This window comes from Drosophila biarmipes, unplaced genomic scaffold (genome assembly GCF_025231255.1).
Source record: "Drosophila biarmipes strain raj3 unplaced genomic scaffold, RU_DBia_V1.1 ptg000042l, whole genome shotgun sequence".
Classification (NCBI taxonomy): domain Eukaryota; kingdom Metazoa; phylum Arthropoda; class Insecta; order Diptera; family Drosophilidae; genus Drosophila; species Drosophila biarmipes.
Genome location: NW_026114550.1, coordinates 63,396 through 70,985, shown reverse-complemented (window position 1 = coordinate 70,985; position 7,590 = coordinate 63,396). Strand labels below are relative to the sequence as shown.

Here is a 7,590-nt window from a genome sequence, read left to right as displayed (position 1 = left end):
TTTCGACCCTAAGGCCTCTAATCATTCGCTTTACCAGATAAGATTATTTTATATAATATTAAAATGCACCAGCTATCCTGAGGGAAACTTCGGAAGGAACCAGCTACTAGATGGTTCGATTGGTCTTTCGCCCCTATACTCAATTCTGACAATCGATTTGCACGTCAGAACTGTTTCGGTCTTCCATCAGGGTTTCCCTGACTTCACCTGATCAAGTATAGTTCACCATCTTTCGGGTCACAGCATATATGCTCAAGGTACGTTCCAGTTAGAGGCATAAATAATATAAATATCATTATACATAACTATATAGAACGCCCCGGGATTGTGTTAATTAGCTATAAATAGTTAAAAAACTAATCCCATTATTAGTCAAGTTAATTACGCTATTAGGTTTATATCCCAATAACTTGCACATATGTTAGACTCCTTGGTCCGTGTTTCAAGACGGGTCCCGAAGGTATCCTGAATCTTTCGCATTGTTAATCCTACAAGTGCATATAATAAACACAAAAATCAATGATAATTATGCCATTATATAATTCCGAAAAATTAACGCACTGTATTCATATAAATCTATCAGCACTTTATCAAATTAATAACATTTATTCTGTGTTAAAATGCAAGCAAATTAATTTGAATAAACTATAAGTTATATTTTATGATAAATTTGGTATGCTAATAGATTACAATGTCCTTATATGGAAAAAATGCACACTATTATCATAATATTGTTTAAATATTACAATTCTAATGATGAATTTTCCATAACGGATATTCAGGTTCATCGGGCTTAACCTCTAAGCAGTTTCACGTACTGTTTAACTCTCTATTCAGAGTTCTTTTCAACTTTCCCTCACGGTACTTGTTTACTATCGGTCTCATGGTTATATTTAGTTTTAGATGGAGTTTACCACCCACTTAGTGCTGCACTATCAAGCAACACGACTCTTTGGAAACATCATCTAGTAATCATTAACGTTATACGGGCCTGGCACCCTCTATGGGTAAATGGCCTCATTTAAGAAGGACTTAAATCGTTAATTTCTCATACTAGAATATTGACGCTCCATACACTGCATCTCACATTTGCCATATAGACAAAGTGACTTAGTGCTGAACTGATTTCTTTTCGCTCGCCGCTACTAAGAAAATCCTTGTTAGTTTCTTTTCCTCCCCTAATTAATATGCTTAAATTCAGGGGGTAGTCCCATATGAGTTGAGGTTGTGTATAACTTTTATATGCAATTAATTCTTTATATATAATGATAAAACATTTTATTAAATTCGTTATATTAATAATATCTGTATATAAATGGCATTTGTTTGATTTAACGAATCAACGAAGAACAATAATATTGTCAACGGTTTTCTATTTTCTAATCATTAATAAGAGACAATTCTAGATAAATTTTTATGCTAGACATTTCTCAGTATCATTTGATTGAAAAAGAAAATATTTCTCTTCGTTTTTCACATTCAAATTATTTACTAATGTGAGATAATGTTTTTCATATATTTTTTAATATTATGAATAAAATAATTAAATTATTATTATCCAATAATATACCATATGCTTATAAAATTTCATTATAAAATTTGTATAAGCAACTTAATTAGCATAGTCTTACAACCCTCAACCATATGTAGTCCAAGCAGCACTATAAAATTAATTAAAGTACATAACAGCATGGACTGCGATATGCGTTCAAAATGTCGATGTTCATGTGTCCTGCAGTTCACACGATGACGCACAGTTTGCTGCGTTCTTCATCGACCCATGAGCCGAGTGATCCACCGCTTAGAGTTTTATAAATTGGTTTCTTAATTTTGTCAAATATGTTTTTATTGAAAGAAATTAAAAATACACCATTTTACTGGCATATATCAATTCCTTCAATAAATTTATTTTTATACCTAAAACGAATGCTGCGAAATGTCTTAGTTTTATATAACCAATATATATCAAAGTATTTCTTTTTAAATTGCATTTATTGTAAATAAATATATATATATATATATTAATACTTTTTTAGCGATATAAATTGAAATTTATATAAAACATTAACCTGTATAAAACCAGGTACAACATTGTACATTTTAGGTTGTTGCATTATCCAATGTATGCGCATAACTGAGATGAACAATACATATCGCAACGCGTGTATATTATGGTCCATATACACACAGTATTTTAATTGTGTTTATATACAATAATAATTTAATATTATTATTTTAATAATTCGATTTGCTTGTTCGAATTTTTATTTGTTTGTTTTGGCTGCTTATTATTTCTCTCATATGTATTAAATACAATATATAATTTTAATATTTGCATTATTTCGATTTGCTTGTTCGAAATTTCATTTGATCTATATTAGATCATATACATTTTGGCAATTCATATTTTATTTGTATTACTATAATGTATTTATTATAATATAAACAAATATTTTATTAACGGTAAGGATATACAATAATAATTTAATATTATTATTTTAATAATTCGATTTGCTTGTTCGAATTTTTATTTGTTTGCTTTGGCTGCTTATTATTTCTCTCATATGTATTAAATACAATATATAATTTTAATATTTGCATTATTTCGATTTGCTTGTTCGAAATTTTATTTGATCTATATTAGATCTCATATACATTTTGGCAATTCATATTTTATTTGTATTATTATAATGTATTTATTATAATATAAACAAATATTTTATTAACGGTAAGGATATACAATAATAATTTAATATTATTATTTAATAATTCGATTTGCCTTGTTCGAATTTTTATTTGTTTGCTTTGGCTGCTTATTAATTTCTCTCATATGTATTAAATACAATATATAATTTTAATATTTGCATTATTTCGATTTGCTTGTTCGAAATTTCATTTGATCTATAATAGATCTCATATACATTTTGGCAATTCATATTTATTTGTAATACTATAATGTATTTATTATAATATAAACAAATATTTATTAACGGTAAGGATATTAAAACATTAATGATCCTTCCGCAGGTTCACCTACGGAAACCTTGTTACGACTTTTACTTCCTCTAAATAATCAAGTTCGGTCAACTTTTGCGAAACAACCGTAACACGCAAGGCGTCACAGTGATCACGTCCGGAGACCTCACTAAATAATTCAATCGGTAGTAGCGACGGGCGGTGTGTACAAAGGGCAGGGACGTAATCAATGCGAGTTAATGACTCACACTTACTGGGAATTCCAAGTTCATGTGAACAGTTTCAGTTCACAATCCCAAGCATGAAAGTGGTTCAGCGGTTTACCCGGACCTCTCGGTCTAGGAAATACACGTTGATACTTTCATTGTAGCGCGCGTGCAGCCCAGGACATCTAAGGGCATCACAGACCTGTTATTGCTCAATCTCATTATTGCTAGACGCAATTTGTCCATTTAAGAAGCTAGTGTCCTTATAATGGGACAAACCAACAGGTACGGCTCCACTTATATAAACACATTCAAACACAATAAACATTTTACTGCCACCATGAATGAAGGCTATATAAGCTTCAACACCATAATCCTGAAGATATCTATTTAATATATTTGAGTCTCGTTCGTTATCGGAATTAACCAGACAAATCACTCCACGAACTAAGAACGGCCATGCACCACCACCCATAGATTCGAGAAAGAGCTATCAATCTGTCTTACACACTTATGTTCGGACCTGGTAAGTTTTCCCGTGTTGAGTCAAATTAAGCCGCAGGCTCCACTCCTGGTGGTGCCCTTCCGTCAATTCCTTTAAGTTTCAGCTTTGCAACCATACTTCCCCCGGAGCCCAAAAGCTTTGGTTTCCCGGGAAGCGACTGAGAGAGCCATAAAAGTAGCTACACCCAATTGCTAGCTGGCATCGTTTATGGTTAGAACTAGGGCGGTATCTGATCGCCTTCGAACCTCTAACTTTCGTTCTTGATTAATGAAAACATCTTTGGCAAATGCTTTCGCTTAAGTTAGTCTTACGACGGTCCAAGAATTTCACCTCTCGCGTCGTAATACTAATGCCCCCAAACTGCTTCTATTAATCATTACCTCTTGATCTGAAAACCAATGAAAGCAGAACAGAGGTCTTATTTCATTATCCCATGCACAGAATATTCAGGCATTTGAAGCCTGCTTTAAGCACTCTAATTTGTTCAAAGTAATTGTACCGGCCCACAATAACACTCGTTTAAGAGCACTAATGCAGGTTTTTAAATAGGAGGAACATATGAAAAAATACAAGTATCTAAGCACATGTAAGAACTCCACCGGTAATACGCTTACATACATAAAGGTATAGTACTAACCACAATTGTAAGTTGTACTACCCGTATGAAGCACAAGTTCAACTACGAACGTTTTAACCGCAACAACTTTAATATACGCTATTGGAGCTGGAATTACCGCGGCTGCTGGCACCAGACTTGCCCTCCAATTGGTCCTTGTTAAAGGATTTAAAGTGTACTCATTCCAATTACAGGGCCTCGGATATGAGTCCTGTATTGTTATTTTTCGTCACTACCTCCCCGAGCTGGGAGTGGGTAATTTACGCGCCTGCTGCCTTCCTTAGATGTGGTAGCCGTTTCTCAGGCTCCCTCTCCGGAATCGAACCCTGATTCCCCGTTACCCGTTGCAACCATGGTAGTCCTAGATACTACCATCAAAAGTTGATAGGGCAGACATTTGAAAGATCTGTCGTCGGTACAAGACCATACGATCTGCATGTTATCTAGAGTTCAACCAATATAACGATCTTGCGATCGCTTGGTTTTAGCCTAATAAAAGCACATGTTCCATAAGGTTCATGTTTTAATTGCATGTATTAGCTCTAGAATTACCACAGTTATCCAAGTAACTGTTAACGATCTAAGGAACCATAACTGATATAATGAGCCTTTTGCGGTTTCACTTTTAATTCGTGTGTACTTAGACATGCATGGCTTAATCTTTGAGACAAGCATATAACTACTGGCAGGATCAACCAGAATAATGTTTTTATTCATATTTCATTCATATTTTTTGAATAGAAATTAGCAATATATATGTTGTTATAGATTTTATTTCTATCGAATACGGCCATTTTTATATAGCATTCGTATACGTTTGTTTTCCAATTTATACTTGTTTCGCCACTAATAATAACAAGTTTTTATTGATGTCAAAAAGAATCATATTCTTTATAAACACAATATTTATTTTTCATATATTTTCTTTATATATGCACATTTCATTCTAAAATATCATTTTTGTTCGACATACATAATATATTGTATCCACACATGTACAATTTTTGTTTAACCAATATAAGATATTGAGTTAATCATTTGTATTTTGACGATAAATTTAAAATTTATCTATATATATCCATATAAGTCTCTGGTAATATATAAAATAGAACCGAGTGTATATATATAATTATTACTACTATATTTATTTCTTAAATAATATATACTTATATATTATTTATATATATACTCTTTATTATATATTATATAATTTCTTAAATAACTCTCTTAATAGCTATTTTTTATTATCAACAATATAAGTTGATATTAATATTGAAAATGTATTCATAATTACATTTTTATATTTCTTTGGTAGACTTTTATGTACTATTATTATTTAATAATACACATATAATATAAATCATGTTAGCCTACCTCCTAAAATTAACGATAAAATTCGGAAACAATTTGTTATTCTATGTACAATAGAAACTTGGCCTTTGTTTCAACGTTATTATCTTTGGGCTTAAAATATTAACCGCGGAGCCAAGTCTCGTATTCAAATAAATGAATAAAGAAACAAATTTGACGGATAATATCTTCTCTACTGACATATGTCAATAGCAGACGGCCGGCCCATTGACCATCCTATAGTAGTTTTTGGACACGCTGTCTCCCATTCGGGTATATTCAATTTACTTTGCCACTCACCCATATAGTGTTCTCTTATATAATAAGACAACGCACTTTTATATTCATTATATGGATATATTGCCTTCCTCATATTTGCCACACCACCTATAGTAGTTTTTGGACACGCTGTCTCCCATTCGGGTATATTCAATTTACTTTGCCACTCACCCATATAGTGTTCTCTTATATAATAAGAAAACGCACTTTTATTTTCATTATATGGATATATTGCCTTCCTCATATTTGCCACACCACCTATAGTAGTTTTTGGACACGCTGTCTCCCATTCGGGTATATTCAATTTACTTTGCCACTCACCCATATAGTGTTCTCTTATATAATAAGAAAACGCACTTTTATTTTCATTATATGGATATATTGCCTTCCTCATATTTGCCACACCACCTATAGTAGTTTTTGGACACGCTGTCTCCCATTCGGGTATATTCAATTCTCTTTGCCACTCACCCTTATAGTATTCTCTTATTTAATAAGAATACTAAAATACTTCTCATATTATAGATGTAATCTATTAACTTCTCAATATCCATACGGTTTATGTATGGTATTGACAAAATCCTATGCATTTGCATAAGATTTATTTTGCCACAATTTATAGTACTAGTGCCGCCCTCACTAGGTATAAATATCTCATTTCGCTAGTAGTGTATGGGCAAATTCTACTAGCTATTCTCATAAATATGTCACTTATATGCCATATCTATACAATTCATGCACTTTTATATGTATATTTGCTATATTATACATTATTATGCCTTATAGGTATTATACCTATAAGCCACATCCATACGATTGCTTAATATAAATATATGTATAATTTTTTATACATATTTTTTTTTTATTTATGTATGGTTTTTTATTCATATCCATATACTGTATTCACTTTTATATGGATATGATTGGCGTTTTATATAGTATTGACAAAATCATAAGTTTGACCAATACGAGGAGAGGTCCGCCAACGACCACCTCCCTATAGGTGTTTTTGGACACGCTGTCTCCCATTCGACTGCTTACTATACTAGGGGCTACCCGCTCCGTATGATATTCTCTCATATAACAAGAGAATGCAAGAAATATTCGTATTTTATGAATATAATCCATTTATTTTTCAATATCCATACGTTTTACTTAGTTTTTTGTACGGTATTGACAAAATCCTATGCATTTGCATAATATTTATTTTGCCACAATTTATAGTACTAGTGCCGCCCTCACTAGGTATAAATATCTCATTTCGCTAGTAGTGTATGGGGAAATTCTACTAGCTATTCTCATAAATATGTCACTTATATGCCATATCTATACAATTCATGCACTTTTATATGTATATTTGCTATATTATACATTATTATGCCTTATAGGTATTATACCTATAAGCCACATCCATACGATTGCTTAATATAAATATATGTATAATTTTTTATACATATTTTTTTTTTATTTTTGTATGGTTTTTTATTCATATCCATATACTGTATTCAATTTTATATGGATATGATTGGCGTTTTATATAGTATTGACAAAATCATAAGTTTGACCAATACGAGGAGAGGTCCGCCAACGACCACCTCCCTATAGGTGTTTTTGGACACGCTGTCTCCCATTCGACTGCTTACTATACTAGGGGCTAC

The 7,590-nt window shown here is 31.9% G+C and overlaps 2 non-coding genes across 2 annotated transcripts; both read right to left on the bottom strand.

Moving 5' to 3' along the window:
• Window positions 1-1,630: 1,630 nt before the first annotated feature.
• On the bottom strand, window positions 1,631-1,809 carry LOC127012287 (5.8S ribosomal RNA). The gene has a single exon (XR_007765794.1). It is a non-coding gene; the product is annotated as a 5.8S ribosomal RNA (ribosomal RNA).
• Window positions 1,810-3,010: 1,201 nt separating this feature from the next.
• On the bottom strand, window positions 3,011-5,005 carry LOC127012278 (small subunit ribosomal RNA). The gene has a single exon (XR_007765787.1). It is a non-coding gene; the product is annotated as a small subunit ribosomal RNA (ribosomal RNA).
• Window positions 5,006-7,590: the final 2,585 nt, after the last annotated feature.